Source organism: Rattus norvegicus, chromosome 9, assembly GCF_021556685.1.
Source record: "Rattus norvegicus strain SHRSP/BbbUtx chromosome 9, alternate assembly SHRSP_T2T, whole genome shotgun sequence".
In the NCBI taxonomy this organism is placed as follows: domain Eukaryota; kingdom Metazoa; phylum Chordata; class Mammalia; order Rodentia; family Muridae; genus Rattus; species Rattus norvegicus.
The window spans coordinates 96,828,642-96,842,118 of NC_141542.1; the positions used below are offsets into that span (position 1 = coordinate 96,828,642).

Below are 13,477 nucleotides of genomic sequence, written 5' to 3' on the forward strand. Positions count from 1 at the left end.
TCTCTTTGGATTTAATATCTAGCAGAGAAAAGAACTGGAATGATAAAAACTGGAATCACCCTCATTTGGTTTATTTGTTATAACATAGACCACAAAGACTAAGTACATTTAGAAAACATGTGAAATTATACTAAAGCCGATGTGGAGATATTTTCAAAGAAAGGTAGTAAATATTAAATAAATATAAATATTGCTTTACTCTTTAAATTAATCCACTTAAATATCTTTGACATAGAAAAAAAGCGTCTTAGCTATTGTTTCATTTTATACATTGGATCTGTTCTCTTAATGTTAGTCTGATTGGGTTATTAGATAAATGGTTGCCTACAGTCATTGTTCTGAAGTGTGATTGATGTTGGATGTGAGAGTAGAAACACTGAGACCTCTTATTCTTTAGTGGAGGAACTCACTTGATTGATAATCACGATGAGTGAGCCAGGCTAGAGACAGTAGGTAAGATGGCGTCCTGTGGCATTATCCTTGGTTTTGTGTGGGCCTGGGAACAAAACACATTGTCCCGAGTATTGTTTTTGTCACGTGCCAACTACCACTCTCGGTTTGAATCTATGATGTCTTGTGAGTGGAATGGAGGATTTGAGATAGTCATCTGTGTGGGTGAACACCAAAGCTGCACCCAGGCCAGGACTAGAAGACTCTCGGGATCGGAATTAGTCACCCCAGTGACAGAGCCCATTTCTAAACTGAGTCACCCTCAGCGCCATCCTTTTTCCATGTTTTGGTCCTTTTCTACTGGACTAGAGATGAATAAAATGCAGCTGAAATTTTAGTGATGATTACTACAAACAAACAAACAAACAAACAATGGTTTGGAGGTTTCCAGAATAGGAACTTCCTCTTGAGAACTTGTTCGTTCTCTGTCTACTTCCTGTCTTCTTGCCTTGGCTCAGGTACCTTTCCTCCATCCCCAAAACATCACCAAGTTCTAATTTTAAAGATAGTCTTACCAAAATCATCCTCCTGTGACTGACAATGAGCATAGAGGAACCTGTTTTGAGAAACTTCCTTATGTCTAACCTTCTTGTGCTGTGGCTTAAGTTAAATTAGGCAGGAAAAGGGAAGAGACACTGCCATCGATGGGCAAAGATAGATGGGAAAATCTTCCCTGGCATCATCAAGTATCTGCGCTGAGAAGCAGAATCTCATCTATTTCAAATGGCTTGAGATGCTTTGCCATTGCATGCTACTGTCTTGGAAAAATAATCAGAATAAACTGTGGGTCTCCTGAGGGAGACTCTGGCATGAGTGTATTATGCAACTTTGTTTGCAAGTACAGGAGACTCTAGGGCTAAGGGTGGGTGCTGTGTTTTGAATACCCATTCTTCTCTTCCTGGTTTCTGTAACAGTGGCTAGTAAATAATGGTTGTTTAATAATCCTTATTGAAACAAACAAACAAACAAACAAACAAACAAACAAACAGAAAGGTGGTATGCTTGACACACACACATGCTCACATATACACACATCTGTCCTAAAGTTAATATGTGAGTGTATTACACACATTACACACACACACACACACACACACACACACACAAACACACACACACACACACACACACACACACACACACACACACACGGACTATATGTTCTAAAACTCAAGAATAAAGCATTGTTTTTTACTTTCTTCAGAGAGTAAAGTCTACTGTCTGGGAAGTGCAGAGAAAGATTCAATAATGTAATCAGGACTCCAATTGCATAGGGTCTTTATAATAGACCAGACATCAACCATTTGCATTGCGTTTGGCAGTGAGCAGACAGAAACATTATATTTTTAAACACACTGCTTGGATCATGATACAAATTTGCTTCTGAGCATCACATGATAGAAAGCTGCCAGATTCCTAGCCTCCATCAATAGGTTTAAGATTATGTTGCTGGAGTTGGGGAAGTGAACTCTTGGGTTGGTAACTTGTAGCGTTTCATTCAGATTTTATTGTGACGGTTGGGACAGAAGCTCAGCAGAGAACAAGGCACTGACTTTTAGGAATCACTTCCTACTTCTCAGCACACCTCAGGACTGGATCAGTGCCCTAATGCTACTAGTGTTAGACCTCTGCAGGTAGGAGTAGGAGGTAAATGAATAGCTGGCAGCAACTTCTAGGCCTTTTCTGGGTAGTAGCCTATTTCATGGCCTTGCTGATAGCATGACACTTCCTGCCAAACTCGCCGTAATGTAAACAGTTCAACAAGTGGGTGACTTTGGGAGGAGCCCTCTGTCATTCCTGTCAAAGGGCTTCAGCATTTCCTCTGGGTGGCTGCCTCCTCCCACAGATTCAAAAGAAAACAAACAAGCCTGCTCTATGACAGGCCAGTGGTACTTTACTGAAGTGTGAGGCACCTCCTGGTCTAGGCCCTCATGGTTTAACAGAGGTCACAAGTTGGCAGCTGAGGTTGCGTAAGGTGACTTTTTTCCCCTGCTATAATTGCATGTGAATGACTGTATTATAGCTCTATTCATACAGTGTAAGGCTCCCTACTCCTCACCTGACTGACTCATACTTTTCCATTACCTGACTGGCTTCTAAAGGCCCTGGCCTTACCAGACCAAACCATGGAAGGAAGGAAACAATATTAAAACCAAATTACTTAGGTTAAGTGTGGAGAGGCACCAAATATAGCAGACATTTATACATCGCCCTAAGATACTGGATCATACGCTATTAGAATCATTGTTTCCAGACCTAGAGGAAAGCAGCCATAGCAGGACCCTGAGAACTTGGCTATTAACATCTGTCTGCATAAAACCAAGACATTGGCTTGAAAGACACTCTGAGGGATTTCCTTGGACTAAGCTAAAACCTTATTTCTTCTTGACATTTTTTTCTTAGAATTTCTGATTTTAGAAGAGTTCTGAACTAAACACTGAACTAAACTAAAACACTGAACTAAAAATGGCTTCTTCTCCATCCTTTCATTTACATTTTTCTAGTATTACATGATATTATTTATTAACTTTCTTCCTACATTTCCTATGAAGGCATCTCTGGTGTTTGGGTTTATTTTTTTCTTGTATTATGTATTTGCACTTCATATTTCTATATTCGTGAACTCACTTTGCCTAAATTTGCTGAGCTGCTGCTCTATGCTGGGTCTTTGTGAACTGGGGATGTCAACTCGGGTTTAACTCTGAGTGAGGGCCTAAGGGACTGCAAGAGTGTTGTTGGGAGTCGGTGATTTAGGAGGTACTGAATCGTAGCCATTTTTAGTGATGGGAAAATGTACCCAAGATAGGCATCATAGATCCTTATGGTATATGATTCCCAGGATTTTTAGTTAGAGAATAACTGACCTTCTTCACACCAGCTGTCTCTTAAAAGCCCAAAGTGACTCAAACATGGTATTTATTTATTTAAAATTATAGACTTACAAGAAGTTACAAAGGTAATAGAGTGAGTTTCTGTGTTCAAGTCACTCAGTTTCCCCCACTGGATATAAGAACAAGGGAAATTGCTGTCTATACAATGTCATCTATGGTTCTGTGCAGTCCCAGTTACAGTTGCTAAAATCAAAATACAGACTTACTTGATTTACACCAAGATTGTTCTTGTTACCTGCTCTTTATCCACTATTACCAAACTTGGACAATCACTGGTCTATTTTTATTTTTCTACACTTGCCTTGCCATTTTGTGACAGTTATATCAATGGAATAAAAAAAGTATATGTCCTTTTGGGCCAGTATAATAGTCTTGAGATCCATCCAAGTTGTGTATATCAATAGTTTATTCCTTCTTATGTCTGAGTAGTACTCTACAGGGTGACTGCACTGCCAGCTGTTGCCTACTTCAAATCAAGTTGCTCTGGACAGATACATACAGGTCTTGGGGGCACATAATATATTTCCAATTCTCTAGGATAAATGCTAGATAATATGGGTAAATGCATGCTTAGTCTTTGTTAAAAAATGTAAGTGCTTCTCAGAGTGACCATTTTATATTCCCAGTGTACATTTGTTATTTAATAAGTAGGATAACTTATTAAGAATCTGAGTACTTAGGAGGCAGAGGCAGGCAGGCTTCTATGAATGTGAGGCCAGCCTGGTCTACAAAGCTAGTTCCAGGACAGGCAGGGCTGTTAGACAGAGAAACTCTGTCTTGAAAAACCAAACCAAACCAAACCAAACCAAACCAAACCAAACCAAACCAAACCAAACCAAACCAACCAACTGACCAGCCAACCAACCAACCTACCAACCAACCAACCAACCAACCAACCAACAAAAGACCACAAAGAAACTGATTTTTGATAAAGTCCCGAAATGAGAAAAGCCAATTTGTGGGTCTATGTGTATCATGGCTCCTTTGCAAGATGTCATAATAATGCAGAGATGCAGGTAAGATAGTATATTACTTGTGTCAGAACAGCAATATGCTGTTATATTAGATGGATGGGAGCAGGAATAGACACGTCAATCAACAGGCCTTCCTTCATTGAGGTCACTTTATCAACACAGGCACAGTTTGTCCTGGCATTTCAGATAACTCTGGGGCACTTTGTTGTCACAGGGTACTCATCCTCCAAGATACAGAAACTTTTTAAAGCACTATCTGCTTATTTTCATCATAGTCACAGAAGCAAGATCTCTTTAGTACTAACTTTTCAAAGAAGACTGCAAAGATAAAAGGTCTCGGAGTGAAATTCAGAGACAGTAATCAAAGCTACAGGATAGTGGGAGGGAAGATATCCCTGGCCTTGGACTCAGTTCTGCCACATTATTTTTGTTAGCTCAGCCATTTGACTGGCTCATGATACTTGGTTGTTCCAGGCCTCAGCTGCCTTTTCTATGCAATGGGGACACTACTGTTCTCTTTAGAGGGTGAATGACATTAAATGCAATTGTTCCTATAAATCAGTGGGCTGAAAATATCAACACCCACAGCTACTATTTGCTTGGTCTTATTACGTCCAAGACACTGGACGTCCTCTCTAGGTGCTTAAGGAATAGGACTGTGCCCACTCTCCTTCTAATTTCTTGTCTTCCTACTGTCTCCTTATTTCCTTAAGTGTGTAAGTGATAAGTGTGATGGTGGATTACAACTGCATTCTTGCACATAACGAAAGCTATATGTGCCAGGTAGAGTTCTAGGTCCTGAGGAACCAACCTCAAACTGCTTTCTTCTGTCTTCTTAATGCTTAGTCTTTCAGAGGAAGACTAAGAAGACGCCTACAGGCAAACAGAAATGCTTCTGCTTTTCAGACATGGCTGAGAGCAGTGAAACAGGAAGCAGGGCATTACCTAGCAGTAGCAGGATAGGGTGGCGGGGGAGAAGCGGAAAGGAGAGAAGGCAGTTTGAGGAGATAGTTGATATGAGGCAGGGAGACAATGAAGAGAGCTCTTTGAGAAATAACTCAAGAAAGCAATCTGTAAGAATTAGGTCACAAGAGAGAAATAAAAAACAACAGCAGAAAGCAGTAGGGAGACAATGAGGCAGAGTGTGTAAAACTCCATTGGTAGAATGTGGATAGGACCAGTGACAATATATTAGAACTATGAGAACGATCAATTGGGAGAGGCAGCAATGGGTCCAGGAAAGCTTGTCTTGGGCTCAGGACCCCTTGGATTCTTTCCCATCTGCAGCACTTAGCTGCAGTACATTGGAATACGTTTTTAAACCTGTCTCTGACTCCAGGTTGCTTACTACCAATAGGAGTAAAATAACACCATGTCCTTCGGATGGTTGTTGTGAAAATTAAACAACGTAAGTCATTTTAAAGACTGCAAATTGTGACTAGCATTTGACAATGCAGACTTAGGACAGCTGACAATTATAGGCACTGTATGCACGCACGACTATTTTTTTTTATTTTTTAATTTTTATTTATTTATTTATTTATTTTTATTAACTTGAGTATTTCTTATATACATTTCGAGTATTATTCCCTTTCCCGGTTTCCGGGCAAACATCCCCCTGCCCCCTCCCCTTTCTTATCGGTGTTCCCCTCCCTGTCCTCCCCCCATTGCTGCCCTCCCCCCAAAAATCTAGTTCACTGGGGGTTCAGTCTTAGCAGGACCCAGGGCTTCCCCTTCCACTGGTGCTCTTACTAGGATATTCATTGCTACCTATGGGGACAGAGTCCAGGGTCAGTCCATGTATAGTCTTTAGGTAGTGGCTTAGTCCCTGGAAGCTCTGGTTGGTTGGCATTGTTGTTCATAAGGGGTCTCGAGCCCCTTCAAGCTCTTCCAGTTCTTTCTCTGATTCCTTCAATGGGGATCCTATTCTCAGTTCAGTGATTTGCTGCTGGCATTCGCCTCTGTGTTTGCTGTATTCTGGCTGTGTCTCTCAGGAGCGATCTACATCCGGCTCCTGTCGGCTGCACTTCTTTGCTTCATCCATCTTGTCTAATTGGGTGGCTGTATATGTATGGGCCACATATGGGGCAGGCTCTAAATGGGTGTTCCTTCTGTGTCTGTTTTACTCTTTGCCTCTCTATTCCCTGCCAAGGGTATTCTTGTTCCCCTTTTAAAGAAGGAGTGAAGCATTCACATTTTGATCATCCGTCTTGAGTTTCGTTTGTTCTAGGGATCTAGGGTAATTCAAGCATTTGGGCTAATAGTCACTTATCAATGAGTGCATACCATGTGTGTTTTTCTATGATTGGGTTACCTCACTCAGGATGATATTTTCCAGTTCCAACCATTTGCCTACGAATTTCATAAACTCGTTGTTTTTGATAGCTGAGTAATATTCCATTGTGTAGATGTACCACATTTTCTGTATCCATTCCTCTGTTGAAGGGCATCTGGGTTCTTTCCAGCTTCTGGCTATTATAAATAAGGCTGCGATGAACATAGTGGAGCACGTGTCTTTTTTATATGTTGGGGCATCTTTTGGGTATATGCCTAAGAGAGGTATAGCTGGATCCTCAGGCAGTTCAATGTCCAATTTTCTCAGGATCCTCCAGACTGATTTCCAGAATGGTTTTACCAGTCTGCAATCCCACCAACAATGGAGGAGTGTTCCTCTTTCTCCACATCCTTGCCAGCATCTGCTGTCACCTGAGTTTTTGATCATAGCCATTCTCACTGGTGTGAGGTGAAATCTCAGGGTTGTTTTGATTTGCATTTCCCTTATGACTAAAGATGTTGAACATTTCTTTAGGTGTTTCTCAGCCATTTGGCATTCCTCAGCTATGAATTGTTTGTTTAGCTCTGAACCCCATTTTTTAATAGGGTTATTTGTCTCCCTGCGGTCTAACTTCTTGAGTTCTTTGTATATTTTGGATATAAGGCCTCTCTATCTGTTGTAGGATTGGTAAAGATCTTTTCCCAATCTGTTGGTTGCTGTTTTGTCCTAACCACAGTGTCCTTTGCCTTACAGAAGCTTTGCAGTTTTATGAGATCCCATTTGTTGATTCTTGATCTTAGAGCATAAGCCATTGGTGTTTTGTTCAGGAAATTTTTTCCAGTGCCCATGTGTTTGAGATGCTGTCCTAGTTTTTCTTCTATTAGTTTGAGTGTATCTGGTTTGATGTGGAGGTCCTTGATCCACTTGGACTTAAGCTTTGTACAGGGTGATAAGCATGGATTGATCTGCACGCATGACTATTATGAAGCAAAACGATGCCTGTAATGTGCTCTAAGGTCAATAAAATTAGTTATTTTAAACTTAATCGTACCCTATCCTCACTGATTTTGTCTTTCAGAAACTGTTGCCACTTTAGCATGCTAATATTTTAGGACTAAATGACATAACCCCAAACTTACAGGCGGACTGAAGTGAAGCAGGTCAGAGTGAAGACTGAGTGAAGCGGGAAGCAAGTGGTGGGCAAATGAGAGCGAACAGTCTGATTTGTCTAGACAGGTAGCTGTGCCTTAGCCGCAGTAGCCTGCTTCACTATCAGCAGCGTCACAGGCGAATTCTTCAAGGGAAGCTGAGGATCTGGAATTCTTAGATAAAATTTCAGGCGGTATACACTTTGGCATTTAAGCCACAGAGTTCAAAAAAACCACCTCGCTTCTCCAGGAGCTGTGCTTTAGGAAGGTGAACTCTTCCCGGTCCACCTGCTGGGAAATGCTGAGGGCGGCAGATGAGTCTGTGAGATCATTCAGGAATGGAGTTCACGAAAGGCCAAAGTACATGGGTTAAGCACTGGAAGCCCTGGAGCAGACAGAACCAGGAAAATTGTACTCATAAGCTGCTCCAAAGAAGGAGGATGTTAAAAACAAGGTGGCATTTGACCCAAAGTGACCTAGGTATGTGTGATAACTTCATCTGAGGCTGGCCCCAATGCCACACATGTCTGCACTTCGAATATACAGGTCGTTCTTCAGCAATCAGGTTATACAGTAGCAGTATTGTTAAGTCCCACGGCTTCCTGGGCCCTGGATTACACCTGCTCTGCATAGCTATGCATCATCCGCAGTTAGGCAACTGCTTGCTTTTGTCTTGAGGCTCTCCTGAGCCGTTCACATTTGGAAAGCAGGAAGGCTTCACTAGAGTCAGATAATGGAAGCTGATAGATGAGCTAAATGGGAGAACAGGTGTGCAGACAATGCCGTAGTTCATTAATGGATTGCTTCCACTATCATAAGGCTACTGGCTTATAGTTTCCAGAACTCAGCAAGGCCCAATTAAGGATTCACGATTTTTGAAAAACGATCTTCTATCTATCGGTATAATAAAGAGGAAAAAAATCTGATGTCTATCGCTAAAATTGAAAATAAGAATCAAACATCAGATATAATTTAAGACTTACAGGGCAGTGCCAGTTGGTGGACGATTCTTTCTGGCTTTGAAAGTTTTTTTTTATTATTATAGATTAGCTGTGCGGGTAACTGGTTTTATATGCATCTTTTTACATGCACTGCATGTGTTTTGATCATAGTCACCCTCACTCCCCTCTCTTGTTCATCCTCCTTTCCCAACTTGTCCCCCATCTACTCCATGTCCTGTGTGTGAACCCGTGACTTTAAGCAGATTTGCATATAGGATCATGGGTGAGAGGTTATTTAGAGGAACACAGGCAAGGCACTACTGAAGAAAATGTCCCCTCCCTCCCAGCAATCATTCATGACTTAGAAAGGGATGGCTGGGGCCTTGTGAGCCCTTTGCCTCTACAATATAATGTTGATTGGTACAATCTTGTTCAGTTAATTATGGGCACCGAGAGTTCACAAGTGCAAGGACCATATCCTTCTTGGAGGATAGCGTTCAACAACACTTCTCTTTCCTCCCACTTATGCATATTTTTCTGCTCTCTCTTTCATGATATTCATGGGGCCTTCGAGGAGGAGGTATAGATGTCTCTTTTAGGGATGAGCAGAAAAATGGTTCCTAGCAAGGTACCATTTTGCTCTGCCAGGGACACTTAGCAATGTTTGGAGACATTTGTGGGTTTTACAACCTAGGGGAAGAGTTAGTTATTGGTATGCAAGTATAGAGACCAGGGATCAGAGTTTCCCCATCAGCCACCATGCTAAAGAACTATTAGGTTCAGTTTGTCAATGGTGGCAAGGGTAAGAAAACTGCTATAATTTTAAAGGGAAGAATTTGTGTGAGTGCCATTATGAGACGGTAACTTCAGAAATGAAGTTAGGAGCATAAATTAAAGACTGACACACAATGCACTGAGTTATAGGTATGCATTATGTGGTTGTGACAAATATGCCTTCCTTCATGAAATCTTAGCTTTATCAGTCAAGCCACTTATACATGCAGGGGCCCATCTACCTCCCCTTATAACCAGAAGTCAATTTCACTGTAAAAAGATGCTTAAAGCCACACAAAGAAGACTGCCAAGAGATGGATGTGCTGATACACAGAGTAGTAATCAGACAAATAATTCAAAAGATAACTGAAGGTCTACAATCCTGCAGGGGAACCCACCAATTGTGTCACCTCCAGCAGCTGGTTACAAGGTGTATCTTCTTTGCCATTTGCTTTGTTAATTGTAGAGGAATTTTTAACCAAGCAACATGGCTGGAATAAGAGATAAATATAATTATATGAATAATGTGATAATAAATTATTATCAACTCTCACAAGACAGACAGGAAAGGGAATACAGGAAGGGAGAGGGGAATTCTGTTCTGTCAGTTGAGTTCAGTGGAGTTAGTAAGTTGGGAGTCAATTCTAGTCTGTACAGTTGAGTTCAGTCAGTGAGTGGAGGCAGTAGGGTTTGAGGCCAAGCAGAGCAATCCAGTGAGAAGCTGAGAGATACCAGTTTGAATCAATCAGCTTGGAGAGGAGTTTAAGCCAGCATAGCTGAGTTAAACCAGCCAGCTAGAGTTCAGGAAGAACTAGAAAGGGTGAGTTTATTCTGTAGTATGCCTCTGAGATGACGACTACATCTGGCAAATAAAAGTTACTTTTATAGTTAATGGATACTTTAAGTATAAAGAAAATCAAAAGACAAATTAGTAGAGGCCAAGGAGCTTGTGTATACTGTGCAGCAGACTTTCTATCTGTCAGGTATAATATTTGTTAGGAAGTTCTCCTAAAGTTGTGGGCCATTACTTCTGAAGGAAGAGGTGTTAGGCTGAAATGGAGACCAAGCTGTTGGTGAAATATTGAATTTCTCAAAATGTTGGATGGAAAGGAAGTATGATTCATGCTAGATATTTTTTCTTTCCCTACAAGGACAATTTTGACTTCCAAAGTGTTTTGTTTTCCTCCATCTTTATTAACTTGGGTATTTCTTATTTACATTTCAATTGTTATTCCCTTTCCCGGTTTCCAGGCCAACATTCCCATAACCGCTCCCCCTCCCCTTCTCGATAGGTGTTCCCCTCCCGACCCTCCCTCCATTTCTGCCCTCCCCCCCAACAATCACGTTCACTGGGGGTTCAGTCTTGGCAGGACCAAGGGCTTGCCCTTCCACTGGTGCTGTTACTAGGCCATTCGTTGTTACCTATGCAGTTGGAGCTCAGGGTCAGTCCATGTATAGTCTTTGGGTAGTGGCTTAGTCCCTGGAAGCTCTGGTTGCTTGGCATTGTTGTTCATAAGGGGTCTCGAGCCCCTTCAAGCTCTTCCAGTCCTTTCTCCGAATCCTTCAACAGCGGTCCTGGTCTCAGTTCAGTGGTTTGCTGCTGGCATTCGTCTATGTATTTGCCATATTTTGGCTGTGTCTCTCAGAAGGGAGCTAGATATGGTTCCCAAGCATTTTGATTTTGCTGTAAGGAATCATGGGTGGGGAACGGCTTTTGAATGAAACTCATATATGACTTAATAAATTAGGTAGACTTTCTTCCTTGTCTATATACCATGGAAGTATTATGAACCCATGAAAATCATCTCAACTAGAAAAACACGAACACACACTGAACTATTTACAGGAGATGCTTCACTGAGAAGCTAAATTGCTATGCACATCGTCTTTTTAAGCTGATATGATCTACTCATAATGCCTGTCAGTTATCCTCTTTCTCACCTCTGACATCAAAACCAGGAAGAAGACATATGAATGGAGTATTGACCAGATTCAATAAGTACTTTTCATATAATTATATAAGCTTTACCTGTGGAAACATTATCATTCAGTGTCTATGATAAGAGTGGGGCCCAGAGTGGCCAGGTACTTTGTTTAAAGTCAGCTCATAAGCGGTGTTGGTGGAGGTGCTGAAGTTTTAGGGTAGGTGATCTAATCCCAGAAGGTGCAATTTATACATACTCAACACCATCTCTGCACTCTGTTCTGCAATCAAGGTTTAGAAAAGCTCAAGCCACTTGAGTTTGTTTTGCTGGATGTGAGTTGGGGAGACTAGGACAATCGATTCTTCGTTTTTTTGTTTTTGTTTTTTTTTTGTTTTGTTTTTTTTTTCCCTGAGATTTATTTGAATTCTTTTATCCTTAAAGCAACAAGGTCAACAAACATTTGGAATGGGTAAGATGTATAACGTGTGCAGAGGGCGAGAAAACAGACTGTGGTCGGGAAGAGTGGCTCGCGTTCTAGTTAAACGAAGTTACAACAAAGTAATGCAGGGCCGATTAGTATCTCTGAGCCCCCAAGTCTTCATTTTGGTAAATGAGTGGACACCTCGCTGAGTTGTTGTACGAAACACACACACCAAAGGTACATCCACGTTAAACGATGCCAGCTGAGGCACCAGGCCGTTCCTGGTACCTGGGAACTGCTCGTGGGATGTGAGTCCCTATATAGTTGCAGAGGCTAGTGGTAGAATTCTCGACTTGGGATGGATTTGCAACTAAATCTCAGATAAGTATTTTAAAACTTGGGGGTTCCCCCCAGTGAACTAGTCTATGGGGGGAGGGCGGCAATGGGGGGAGGGTTGGGAGGGGAACACCCATAAGGAAGGGGAGGGGGGAGGGGGATGTTTGCCCGGAAACCGGGAAAGGGAATAACACTCGAAATGTATATAAGAAATACTCAAGTTAATAAAAAAAAAAAAAAAAAAAAAAACTTGGGGGTTCCAATCTGTCTTTACCAAGGAGAATTGAGTCCCTTGGAAAATGATTTGGGGGACTTTGACTTCTAAGAACGGGTATGACATATTGTATGTGTTCACTGTACATGGCTACCCACATTTTTTAGGTAGCATATTGCTTACTAGTAATGATTTAATTTGTGTGTATGTGTGCTGTAAAATCTATGTTCGAGAAAACGAAACCAAGTAATAGCCAGGAAGGTGGGTGTTGTTGTAAAAATATAAAAATAAAAATGTATTGTGGTCTTTTTACCCGCTAGGTCCTCACCACAGGTGCCCCAAGATATCTAGCAGATATCTTGGCGGAAACACAGCCCAGCCGCACACTTTCCTACACTCAAACCCTCACATAAAAGAACACACAACACAGTAATCTTAGATCCAATTGGTAAGATATAATTGCCCACTTAAACATACAAAGCCCAGTACCATCCATCCCTTAAGAACATTAATAACAACCTGTAAATACACAGAGCAGAATCTTAACATCACCTGCCATGGCTTCTCCCCTCTCTCCGTCTCCTTCTCCCTCTCCCTTAGTCTCCTCCCCTTCCTTCAAACTTATCTCCCGCCCATCCTTCCTTCTCCTCCAATGACAGGCCTCCTTCTATCCTGTACCTGCCTCACCTGTGACATCATCCTCCAGGTGGGACATGTAATGAATTAGTATGTTCATATGGATCATGAAGATAAAGTACCCCGAGGAAGATGGCATGGTTCGCTACACGGATGGATGGTACTTCCCTGAATCAACATTGTATCGATGAAGGAATGGCAGTGGAAGACGATGGTGTGAGAACTGACAAGTGCGTTGTTGATGTGCCACACAGGCAACTTAGAAGCCTGAGTGACATTTTCTGTTTTGTGACCCTCAACGGGCGATGGTTACCCGGTTTGAGACGGTGAGCACTCCAGCCCCTGCCTCTAGACCCAGAGCCTAAGAAAATTAGGAAGGATCGCCCTCTAGAGGCCTCGTTAACAGCATCGCTGTGAACCCAGGCGGATGTGGGCAGATGACAGTCTCCTTCATTAGGACCTTGCAACCGAAAGCAACTGCTAATTTGAGAG

General features: G+C 41.8%; 1 long non-coding RNA gene across 2 annotated transcripts; it reads right to left on the minus strand.

The window, feature by feature from the left end:
• Positions 1–5,866: 5,866 nt before the first annotated feature.
• LOC134480397 (uncharacterized) lies at positions 5,867–12,932 on the minus strand. 2 transcript variants are annotated; one of them, XR_015629671.1, is made up of 4 exons: positions 12,869–12,932; positions 10,876–11,137; positions 9,852–9,944; positions 5,867–8,123 (listed from the first exon to the last, which is right to left on the minus strand). It is a non-coding gene; the product is annotated as an uncharacterized LOC134480397 (long non-coding RNA). The 2 variants fall into 2 exon arrangements; XR_015629670.1 differs by lacking the exon at positions 9,852–9,944.
• Positions 12,933–13,477: the final 545 nt, after the last annotated feature.